We start from the raw sequence: 12525 nt of genomic DNA on the forward strand, positions 1-12525 counted from the left end.
AATCGCGACGGCTCATTTGCATGGCCGCGATGCCCGCCCCCCCACGATGACATGGAGGGGGTGGGCGAGCTGTCGCCGGCAACGGCGTCCGGCGCCAATGCGCAGGCTCCGGCACCATTTTTAAAGGGCTTACAGCCCTCAATGGAGATATAAAAATTAAAGGGCCAGGTAAGTTAGATTTCCACATACACAATTAAGTGACCTTTAAATGCATTCCTCACCCCCCCCCACCATGGCATTTCCAGACATTCATGCCCTTTCCCCCGCTCCGGAATTCAAATATTGTGAATTTGACCTTTCCCCCACCTAAGTTCAGGAACTTTGCCCTTTATCCCTTCCCATCATCCCCCCCGACCAATCCGCATCATTGTTACCCTGCTCACCCCCCCCCGCGCAAAGAAAAACTTCTCCCCCCCCCCCCCTCCCCCCTCTCCCCCTCTCCCCAGGTGTCGCGCAACATTTCCCCGAACGGGGATTCGAAGGCGCGGCATTGTCGGCCGCCTGAATGAAGGTCGGTGCAGCGATTAAATAGGTGACGGGACTTTCATTAAATCAGGTATGTAAATTAGTTAACATATTGAAAAGGGGGTCCTGTCGCTGAGCGGTGGAGCTGCTGCCATGAGGCTTCGTCGCTGCTGCCGAGATTGGCACAGCTTATTTGGGTTAAAGATTGTGCTGTGTAACTCTTCTAGGTTCAGACTGCAAAAATTTTAGTGTACATGCTTTTAGTCATCATGATCTAAAAGAAACTCTGAAAATTGGGAAATTGAAAAAAAAAGATCCATTGATATCTGTCAACTGTTGAAGATGAAGAACCTGCTGAGCCTTGAAGTCAGCTCGTGGGATTTGATTAATATAAAAGTAGGTTACAGTACAATAGTAATTATAAGTTTACAGCACTTGGATAACCTGTGGTAAAATCATTTACACAGGATTACTTGAATATTTCAGTCAATATTAACAGGCGGCCAACATCCCCAGCATATAGACCCTACTGAGCCAGCGGCGCTTGAGATGGCTTGGCCATGTGAGCCGCATGGAAGATGGCAGGATCCCCAAGGAAACATTGTACAGCGAGCTCGTCACTGGTATCAGACCCAGCGGCCATCCATGTCTCCGCTTTAAAGACGTCTGCAAATGCGACATGAAGTCCTGTGACATTGATCACAAGTCATGGGAGTCAGTTGCCAGTGATTACCAGAGCTGGCAGACAGCCATAAAGGCGGGGCTAAAGAGTGGCGAGTTGAAGAGACTTAGCTGTTGGCTGGAAAAAAGACAGAAGCGCAAGGGGAGAGCCAACTGTGTAACAGCCCCGACAACCAATTTTATCTGCAGCACCTGTGGAAGAGTCTGTCACTCTAGAATTGGCCTTTATAGCCATTCCAGGTGCTGCTTCACAAACCACTGACCACCTCCAGGCGCTTACCCATTGTCTCTCGAGACAAGGAGGCCAAAGAAGAAGAAGAAGATTAACAATTTATTTCTTGAAGTGTATTGCCTAATATTGAGGGAGCTAATGTACTTGATGTACATATGCTCACAGAATATTTTTGTATAATACTGTCAATATTGTATTTGATATGCTGTTAAATTTGTTGTACTTTGTTGTATGGAGTAGGTAAAGTTAATGTTTCACCCATATATTTAAGCACCAAAGAGATTCTCGATTTGATTTTTTTCTAGTAGTAGACCATACAAAATATAAAAGATCGGTGTAATAATGTCTATACCTTTTATATAGTGGAATTTTAACCAGCTGAAGTACATTTGCTTGTGCATTTTGACTTGTAATAATTAGCCATAGTGTTCAAAAGAGAAGTAAATGTAGCAGAGTATCTAGGCAATAGCGATAATAACATAATAAGGTTTAACATAATGATTGAGAAAGACATAAGTAAGAATAAAGTGATTGATTATAAGATTATATGGGGGGATGTGAATGGAACTGGGGAAAAATATGGATAGGGATAGAACAGCAGTGGGAAATATTTAAAAAGGTTCTCATTAGAGTCCAAGAAGAATATTCCACTCAATAAATTCACCAGTAAGGAGACACCATGGATGAATAAAAAGATAAAGGTAAAATTGAAACTAAAGAAAAGGCGTATACTAAGTAAATAGACAATAAAGGAGAGGATGGCAAAAGAGAATACAAAGAGGTTAGGGAAGAAGTTGCAAAAATAATTAGGAGGGAAAAGATGTACTATGAAATTAACTCATCAAAGAATCTAAAAAATAAATAGTACGATATTCTACAGACACATAAATTACAGAAGGAAAAGTAAGATAGAAATAGGGCCACTAAAGGATGCATAAAATAAACTCACAGATAATGATAGTGAAATTGCAGAAATATTAAATTACTTAGTCTCCCTGGTAAATATTGAAGCAAACAAAGTGAACATGACATTAAAAGAAGAGCTCATGGGGTTAAGGATAATATTAAGAGCCCATGGTATTGGGGGTAATATATTAGCATGGAGATGGAGGACTGGCAAACTAACAGGAAACAGGGAGTCAGGATAAATGGGGCATTTTCAGGTTAGCAAACTGTAATTAGCAGAGTGTCACAGGGATCAGTGCTTGGGCCTCAACTATTTACAATCTATATTAATGACTGCAAAGAGTGAGTGGGCAAAAATATGGCAGATGGAGTATAATGGGAAAATGTGAGGTTGTGTGCTTTGGCGGGAAGAATAGAAAAGCAGAATGTTATTTAAATGGAGCGAGATTGTAGAATGCTGTGGTATAGAAGGATGTGGGTGTCCTTGTACATGAATTACAAAAAGTTAGTATGCAGGTACAGCAAGTAATTAGGAAGACAAATGGAATGTTGGCATTTATTGCAAGGGGATGGAGTATAAAAGTTGGGAAGTCTTGTGTCACAGAACTGTATTTATTTTCTCCTCGGATTAAAACAGTGTGCCTTTAAGACTCTGTTTAAAAACAGTGTGCCTTTAAAAACTAAGAGGCACAGTGTGCCAGCTGCACCTGTTACCTAGGCAACAGCAGGAGAGTGAGGAGGTCACATGGTATAATGTTTCAATTTGACTGTGTAAATACCAGCTAAAACCAGTTTTGAGAGATACCGGCAAAGCGTGTTTACTTGAGGAAGGAGCTGCCTATTTCTCTCTGCAGAAATTCTACAATGAGCTATAGGCCATGTTCATTGCCTAAGGAGGAAAAAACCCTTTGAAAAGACTATTTGTATTGCTGGAGATAGCAAAATTCCTTTTCTTTACTTCCACTCCAAGAAGTCTTTGCTTCAAGATTGAATCTCTCTTGACTGATTGTGTTTTCTGGAATTCGCAGCAAAGTTTCGACTGAGAAACTGTCGGTTTTAAAATCCGAGTGGACCCATTGCTATATTCCTTGTTTCAAGAACTGTTTGACACCTGCTGCAATCGAAGTGCTCTGAATGCCTATCTATTGAAGGACTGCTTCATCAAATCTGCGTGGAGACTTCGAGTGGCATTTAATTATTTTTACACTAGGATACCTAACCCATCAGGAATGTAACCCTCAAAGACTTACAGCCCAGTTATTTATTTATTCTTAAGGAACAGCTAATTTTTAAAATATCATTTTAAAAAATGGTTAACTGTTGATTTTTGAGTATGTATGTGAATGGGGGAGTTAGGTTAAAATAAGAAGTTATAAGGTCTTTAGACATAGGTTTATCTTAATAGTGTTTAAGATTTAGTTTTATAAATGGTTAATTTGTTGTTGTCTAAAGATACCTGGTTTGGTCTGTTTTATTATGGGGGTTACTAGGGTGTTTAATCTGGCTGCTTTCCGGTTGGGTGGGAAAACTTTAGTAATATGCTACAACCTGTGGAGTGATGGGACTGAATTGACAGTGCATTGCTCCGGTCTCGGTTGTAACACTTGCTACAATTGTACAGGGCATTGGTGAAACTGCACCTAGAGTACTGCATACAGTTTTGGTGTCTTTACTTAAGGAGGGATACACTTGCATTGGAAACGGTTCACAAAAGGTTCACTAGGCTGATTCCTGGGATGAAGGGGCTGTCTTATGAGGAAAGGATGAGCAGGTTGGGCCTATACTCATTGGAGTTTAGAAGAATGAGAGGTGATCTTACTGAAACATATAAGTTTCTGAGAGGTCTTGACAGGATAGATGCTGAGAGGAAGTTTCCCCTCGTGAGGAAATCTAGAAATAGGGAGTACAGTTTCAAAATAAAACAGAGATGAGGAGAAATTTCTTCTCTCAGAAGGTTGTTAATCTTTTGGAATTCTCTTCCCCAGCGAGCAGTGGAGGCTGTGTCATTGAATAAGTTCAAGGCTAAGCGAGACAGATTTTTGATCTGCAAGGGAGTCCAGGGTTATGGGGCTGGCAGGAAAATGGAGTTACGGCCGTAATCAGCCATGATCTTATTGAATGACGGAGCAGGCTTGAGAGGCTGAATGGCCTGCTCCTGGTCCTGCTCCTATTTCTTATGATTCTTATGATCTCATGGGAAAGCAGTGGCATAGTGGTAATGTCACTGGACTAGTAAACCAGAGGCCCAGGCTAATGCTCCGGTGACATGGGTTCAAATCCTACCATGGCAGATGGTGAAATTTGAATTCAATTAATAAATCTGGCGGTGACCATGAAACAATTGTCGATTGTCGGAAAAACCCATCTGGTTCACTAATGCCCTTTAGGAAAGGAAATCTGCTATCCTTACCTGGTCTGGCCTACATGGGACTTCAGACCTACAGCAATGTGGTTGACTCTTAAATACTCTCTTAAGTGGTCTATCAAGCCACTCAGTTGTATCAAACTGCTATGAAGTCTAAGAAAAGGAATGAAACTGGATAGATCACCTAGCATAGATTTAGGTATTGGAAACAACAACAGCAAACCCAGCCCTGTTGACTCCGCAAAGTCCTCCTAACTAACATCTGGGGGCTTGTGCCAAAATTGGGAGAGCTGTCCAACAGACTAGTCAAGCAACAACCTGATATAGTCATACTCACGGAATTATAACTGACAGACAATGTCCCAGACACTGCCATCAACATCACCATCCCCAGGTATGTCCCACCGGCAGGACAGACCCACCAGAGGTGGTGGCATACTGGTATAGAGTCAGGAGTGAGTTGGCTTAGGAGTCCTCAACATTGACTCCTGGCCACATGAAGTTTCATGGCATTATGGGCAAGGAAACCTCCTGCTGATTACCACCTACTGCTACCCACCAGCAACCCCCCCACCCGGTAGCAAGGGCACAAAATGTACTCTGAGTGGGCGACTTCAATGTCTATCACCAAGAGTGGCTCGGTAACACCTCTACTGACCAAGCTGGCTGAGTCCAAAGGACATAGCTGCTAGACTGACTCTGCGGCATATGGTGAAGGAGCCAACAAGAGGGGAAAATCGACTTGACCTCGTCCTCACCAATCTATCTGTCGCAGATGCATCTGTCCATGACAGTGTTGGTAGGAGTGATCACCACACAGTCCTTGTGGAGACCAAGTTCTGTCTTCACATTGAGGATACCCACCATCGTGCTGTATGGCACTACCACCATGCTAAATGATAAACAGATCTATCAATACAAAACTGGGTATCCATGAGGTGCTTTGAGCCATCAGCAGCAGCAGAATTGTACTTAACCACAATCTGTAACCTCATGGCCCAGGACCTCCCCCCCTCTACCATTACCATCAAGCTGGGGAACCAGCCCTGGTTCAATGAAGAGTGTAGGAGGGCATGTCTGGAGCAGCACCAGGCATACTAAAAATGAGGTGTCAACCTGGTGAAGCTGCAACACAGGACTACTTGCAGGCCAATCAGTGGAAGCAGCATGCAATAGACAAGACTAAGTGATCCCACAACCAATGGATCAGATCTAAGCGCTGCAGTCCCACCACATCCAGTCATGAATGGTAGTGGACAACTAAACAACTAACAGGAGGAGCAGGCTCCACAAATATCCTCATCCTCAATGATGGGGTGCCCAGCACATCAGTGCAAAAGACAAAGCTGAAGCATTTGCATCCATCTTCAGCCAGAAGTGACGAGTGGATGATCCATCTCGGCCTCCTCCTGAGGTCCCCAGCATCACAGATGCCAGTCTTCAGCCAATCCGATTCACTCCATGTCATATCAAGAAACGGCCGAGGGCACTGGATACTGCAAAAGCTATGGGTCCTGACAACATTCCGGCAATAGTACTAAAGCCTTATGCTCCAGAACTAGCCTTGCCCCTAGTCAAGCTGTTCCAGTACAGTGACAACACTGGCATCTACCCGGCAATGTGGATAATTTCCCAGGTATGTCCTATCCACAAAAAACAGGACAAATCCAACCTGGCCAATTACCGCTCTATCAGTTTACTCTTGATCGTCAGTAAAGTGATGGAAGACATCGGCGACAGTGCTATCAAGTGGCACTTGCTCAACAATAAACTGCTCAATGATGCTCAGTTTGGGTTCTGCCAGGGCCAATAAGCTCCTAACCTCATTACAGCCTTGGTCCAAATATGGACAGAAGAGCTGAATTGCAGAGGTGAGGTGAGAATGACTACCCTTGACATCAAGGCAGCATTTGACCAAGTATGGCATCAGGGAGCCCTAGCAAAACTGGAGCCAATGGGAATCAGGGGGAAAACTCTCCACTTTTTGGAGACATACCTAGGACAAAGGAAGATGGTTGTAGTTGTTGGAGATCAATCATCTCAGTCCCAGAACATCACTGCATTAGTTCCTCATGGTAGTGTCCAAGGCCCAAACATTTCAGTTGCTTCATCAATGAGCGGCACAGTGGCGCAATGATTAGCACCGCAGCCTCAGAGCGCTAGCGACCTGGGTTCAGTTCTGCGTACTGCCTGTGCAGAGTTTGCAAGTTCTCCCTGTGACTGTGTGGGTTTCCACTGGGTGCTCCAGTTTCCTCCCACAACCAAAGACTTGCAAGTTGATAGGTAAATTGGCCATTGTATTGCCCCTAGTGTTGGTAGATGGTAGGATGTGATAGGAAATATGGGATTAATGTAGGATTAGTATAAATGGGTGGTTGTTGGTTGGCACGGACTTGGTGGGCCGAAGGGCCTGTTTCAGTGCTGTATCTCTCTATGACTCTATGACCTTCCCTCCATCATAAGGTCAGAAGTGGGGATGTTTGCTGATGATTGCACAATGTTCAGCACCATTTGCAACTCCTCAGATGCTGATGCAGCAAGACCCGGACAACATCTGCTTGGGCTGATAAGTGGCAAGTAACATTTGTGCCAGGCAATGATATCTCAAACAAAAGAATCTAACCATCTCCCATTGGTGTTCAATGGCATTACCACTGCTGAATCCCTCACTATCAACATCCTGGGGGCTTACCCTTGACCAGAAACTGAACTGGACCAGCCACATAAATGCTGTGGCTACAAGAGCAAGTCAAAGGCTAGGAATTGTGTTGCAAGTAGCTCACCTCCTCTCTCCTCAATGCTTGTCCACCATCTACAAGGCAGAGTGTGATGGAATACTCTCCACTTGCCTGGATGAGTGCAGCTCCAACAACGCTGAAGCTCGACACTATCCAGGACAAAGCAGCCTGCTTGATTGTGACCTCATCCACCACCTTCAACATTCACTCCCTCCACCACCAGCGCATGGTAGCAACAGTGTGTACCATCTACAATATGCACTGCAGCAACTCATCAAGGCTCCTTAGATAGCACCTTCCAAACCCGCAACCTCTACCACCTAGAAGGAAAAGGGCAGCTGATGCATGGGAACACCACTACCTGCAAGTTTCCCTCCGACCCACAGACTATCCTGACTTGGAACTATATCGCCATTCCTTCATTGTCGCTGTGTCAAAATCCTGAAATGCCCTAAAAGCACTGTGGTTGTATCTACATCCCAAAGACTACAGCATTTCAAGGGGGCGGCCATGGGCAATAATCGCTGGCCTAGCCAGTGACATCCACATTCCACAAACAAATTTTAAAAATCTTAAAAAAGATATCAATACATTTCAGATAAAAGGTAGAGATAATAAATGAGTCAAATTTAGGAGAATGAAACCCCTGGTCTGGATGGATTGCATCCATGCATACTAGAAGTAGCTAGGGAAGAGATAGCAGAGGTATATGTAAAAGGATAGATATAATAAATTTAGAAAACTATGGGCCAGTTAGCTTAACATTTGTGATCAGAAAGATCCTGGAATCTTTATTCAAATATGAAACAGAAAAACATTTAGAAATTGAAAATATAAAGAATAGTCAGCACAGATTTTAAAAAGGAAGATCATGCTTTACCAACCTTATTGAATTCTTTGAAGAAGTAACAAAGAGTGGATAAGACTAATGCAGTGCATCTAATATATTTGGATTTCAAAAGGTCTGCAATAAGATACTGTATAGTAGACTCATGACTAAGACCACAGCATGTGAAATCGGGACAAGTTGCAGAATGGATAGAAAACTGGCTACAAAACAGAAAACAGGGCAGTTGAGATGAATTGCATAGATGCTTTTAAGGAGAAGCTGGATAAGTATGTGAGGAAAATAGAAATAGAAAGAGGTGTTGGTTGGGTGAGATAAATTAAGGTAGGAGGAGTAAAGCCTGGCTTGGGTATAAAATTCAAACCCGACCCAGGCCCGACCTGACCACAGCCAACCCGAACCCGACCTGGGCCCAAGTCCATCAATTTTTTCATACCCAACCCGACCCGAAAATATCAAACACCGACCTGAAAATATTAAACATGTTATTAATACAGAAAAATAAAAACATGTCAAAACATAGATTAAAAATAAAACAATACGAAACAAAGCCCGACCACAGCCAACCCGAAACCAACCCGACCCGAGCCCGAATGCTGGACACCGAATATAGACCCGACCGGGCCCAAACCCGACACGTGTAGTTGGGTTTGTTTGAGTTTGGGTCAGGTAGCCAGGCTTTAAGGAGGAGGTTTGTTTGGAGCATAAACAAGAGCATACGCCTGTTGGGCCAAGGGGCCTGTTTCTGTGATGGGAATACTATGCAATGTAATACTGTGTACCAAAATTACTTTCATTTGCTCATGTAATTTTGAACATTTGAATAAGGACTACATAAAGCATATAATAATTCAATTTGTGATATTTAATTTAACTTTGGGAGGTAAATAACCATGAATCATTCCTCCTTTAGGACCAGATTTTCTTTTAAAAACTGGTTTATTTCTGAGATATGAAGCCTTTGTTTGTGTAATGACTACCTGGTGTATTTTACCAACTATATGAACATTATATAATCCAGTAGAAACCATTTCAGATTACCAATTAGTAGAATCATGCAGGGAAGGTAATTATTGTTTTCTTGCAAATATTTTCCGTGGTTTTGCTGCTATAACAAAAATTGCCATATTATTATGGTGCAGTAACTTTAGGTTTGATGTGACCCTTGGCATTAGTACTCTTTTTACATAATTTCCCACAACAGATTGCCATCATGAAAAGCTAAGGCAGAAAAAGTCCAAATAGAACAAGATTGAACAGACATAAATAAGTATAACATTGTAAGGAGTAAAATATAGCTGATACAGAACACAGTAATTGAATTTCAAGGGTTGTGTTTTTTCAACTGCTTTATTTTCACTCTCATGGTTGGAAAACTTCAAGCCAGCCATTGCCATGTATCTGACTCTAACCAACTATTATCAAATATGAAAAATTACATGTGTGTGTTACATACACACTCATTTGTAATTATCTGTTAATATGAACTGAAATACTGTAAAAATAACAAACTGTTTCATAATGCAGCATGTTGGGATTTACAGACAGAATGCTGGAGCATAGGCCTACAGAAGTTATGATGAAGCATTATAATGACTTGGTCAGTCCACACTTGGAGCACTGTGTATAGTTTTGGTCCCATACTTCAAAGGGGCATACATTTATTGAAGGGAGCACAGAGAAATGCACCTATAATAATCTGAAATGCAAGGTGGATGAGCTAGAGGGAAGGTTAACCTCTATAATCAAAAGGTTGCGGATCGAAGCACTACTCCAGGATTTACCATATAGGCTGACAGTTCAATGTAGTGCTGGGGGAGTGCTGTATTATTGACCTACATTCCTCCTTTAATGAGCAACACCAAAACAGATCTTACTTCTCTTTGTGCAACCTTGCTGTGTGCTGCTAATATTACCAGCATAACTATCAAATGGTTCTGCATATTATTAAAGTCATTTTCAGTTATTTAAAATTGGGTAACTCACAGATGGTGGGCTGGATACTGATTAAAAATGCTTTTTTCTTGTGATAAATCCGTTTTCACCTTTATTCATGAAACTGCAGCACGTTACCATTCTTAAATATATCAAGGATTTTTTAAAGCAAAAACATTTATGAACAGAATATTGCTTTCTAAAATGCTGCCCATTTGTGCTGGTTCATGGCAGATTTTACATTCAGTGATATACAAATCAGTTTAAACAGAAATTTGAGGGAAAAAAAAATCAAAATTAGCTCCAATTGTATCCAGATCGCTGGTTGTGCCCAAAGCGGAAACCCTATGCCACAATCTATTACTTTACTCCAGACACTATTTATATACTACTGTGCACCTACTCTCACTTATAATTAAAGCAGAAACTCTTGATCAAACTTGTGCTACTTTAAGCCCATTTGACCAACCAATCACACTCCTTCAAGGTTAGCATTAATTAAAACTACACAGGGGCGATTTTTCCCAGATACTTTAGACACTAAAGAACCTCCAAGATGGCCAAGATGGGGCCTTAAGCTGAAAAGCTAGGTTAGTCCACATTTATCGCAAGATGCTATCTTGTTAATGGAGTTGAAGCTTGTAGTAAGAATGGCTACCTGGAGAACTGTTAAGCAGGTGATTGCCACTTAAATTTCCTGCGAGTGCTCATTAAAGAGTTACTTGGCATTTTGGTGGCTAGTTGTTGACCTAACACCCTCTCTTAATAATGACCTACAGGTTGTGAATAAACAGGCCTTTGCAAAGGATTTCAAGTGCTACTTAAAGATATATCACTTTTTACTGTTCACTTCTGACTGAAGGCTTGAAGTGGACTTTTGAAACAAATCAGAAGATTTGACCAACACACTATCAACATTTATTCTGGAAACTCTTTGAGGACTTCACTAAAAAGACTAAGTGCTGTGCTATTGTAGCTTATTGAACAACTTACAGGAGTCACCATGTAAAAAGCAGTGCTTAGCCATCGACATCTTGCTAGGGGTCCCCCTTAGTTTAGAAGAGAAATGGAAGGGTGACGTGAGGCTAGGCAGAGCAGCATCAGCTGCTGGAAGAGAGAGGGACAGGAGGGTACAGGATATTCCTCTTCCTCCTCTGGACTTCCTCCACCAGGACCTCCAATGCCTTATCCAAGAACCTGTGCAACCTCTCGCTCGGTCCTTGAATCATCCTAAAACGTGCTGTTGTGAATCAGCCAGCACATTCTACACTTTCAGTGGCACCCACATATGCTGTTCCACAAATATTGCATCTAATCAGCATTGAGCTAAATCTGCAGGTTTCTCCTTTTTAGCACTTCCAGCAAGTTCAAATTGTAGTAATCAGCAATTAGAATCAAAATTGTGTGCTAAAACCAGACAAGCACAGTATTCATTTAGCACCTGCTTTCACCAAAATAACCCCTGATATGTCTAAAGTTGAACTGTCTCAATACTGTATCTGTTTCTTTAAAAGTTAGCAATTTTTTCTAGAAAAAAGAATCTGAGGAATGACCTGATAGATTCATTTACGGCATAGAAGGAGGCCATTTGGCCGATTGAGTCCATGCTGGCTCTCTGCGGAGCAATCCAGTCAGTCCCACTCCCCTGCTCGATCCCCATAGCCCTGCAAGTTTATTTCCATCAAGTGTCTATCCGATTTCCATTTGAAATCAATGATTGTCTCTGCTTCCACTGCCCTCATGGGCAGCGAGTTCCAGGTCATTACCATTCATTGCATTAAAAAGTTCTTCCACCCATTCCCCCTGTATCTTTTGCCCAAAACCTTCAATCTCTTGTCTACTTGTCTAAACCTGTCATAATCTTGTACACCTCTATCAAATATCCCCTCAATCCCCTTTGCTCCAGGGATAACAACCCCAGCTTTTCCAAACTAACATTGTAACTAAAATCTCCCATCCCTGGAACCATTCTAGTAAATCTTCTCTGCACTCTTTCAAGGACCCTCACATCACAGTATTGGATGCAATACTCTAGTTGGGGCTTAAACGGAGCTTTATAAAGGTTCAGCATAACTTCCCTGCTTTTGTACGCAATGCCTCTATTTATAAAGCTCAAGATCCCATAAGCTTTGCTAACCACTCTCTCAATATGACCTGCCACCTTTAAAGATGCACCCCGAGGTCACTTGTTGCCTCCACCCGCTTTAGAACTCTGCCATTAAGTATATATTGCCTCTCTCTATCCCTTCTGACAAAATGCAACAGCACACGCTTGTCAGTATTAAATTCCATCTGCCACCTGTCTGCCCATTCTGCTAGCCTATCTGTGTCCTGTTGCAGGCAGTTCATATCATCC

General features: G+C 42.3%; 1 protein-coding gene across 3 annotated transcripts in view; it reads left to right on the forward strand.

The window, feature by feature from the left end:
• Nucleotides 1-12525, forward strand: part of c5h8orf34 (chromosome 5 C8orf34 homolog) — a 567297-nt gene that overhangs the window by 133272 nt on the left and 421500 nt on the right. The window lies entirely within an intron of this gene.

Source organism: Heterodontus francisci, chromosome 5 (assembly GCF_036365525.1).
Source record: "Heterodontus francisci isolate sHetFra1 chromosome 5, sHetFra1.hap1, whole genome shotgun sequence".
Classification (NCBI taxonomy): Eukaryota; Metazoa; Chordata; class Chondrichthyes; order Heterodontiformes; family Heterodontidae; genus Heterodontus; species Heterodontus francisci.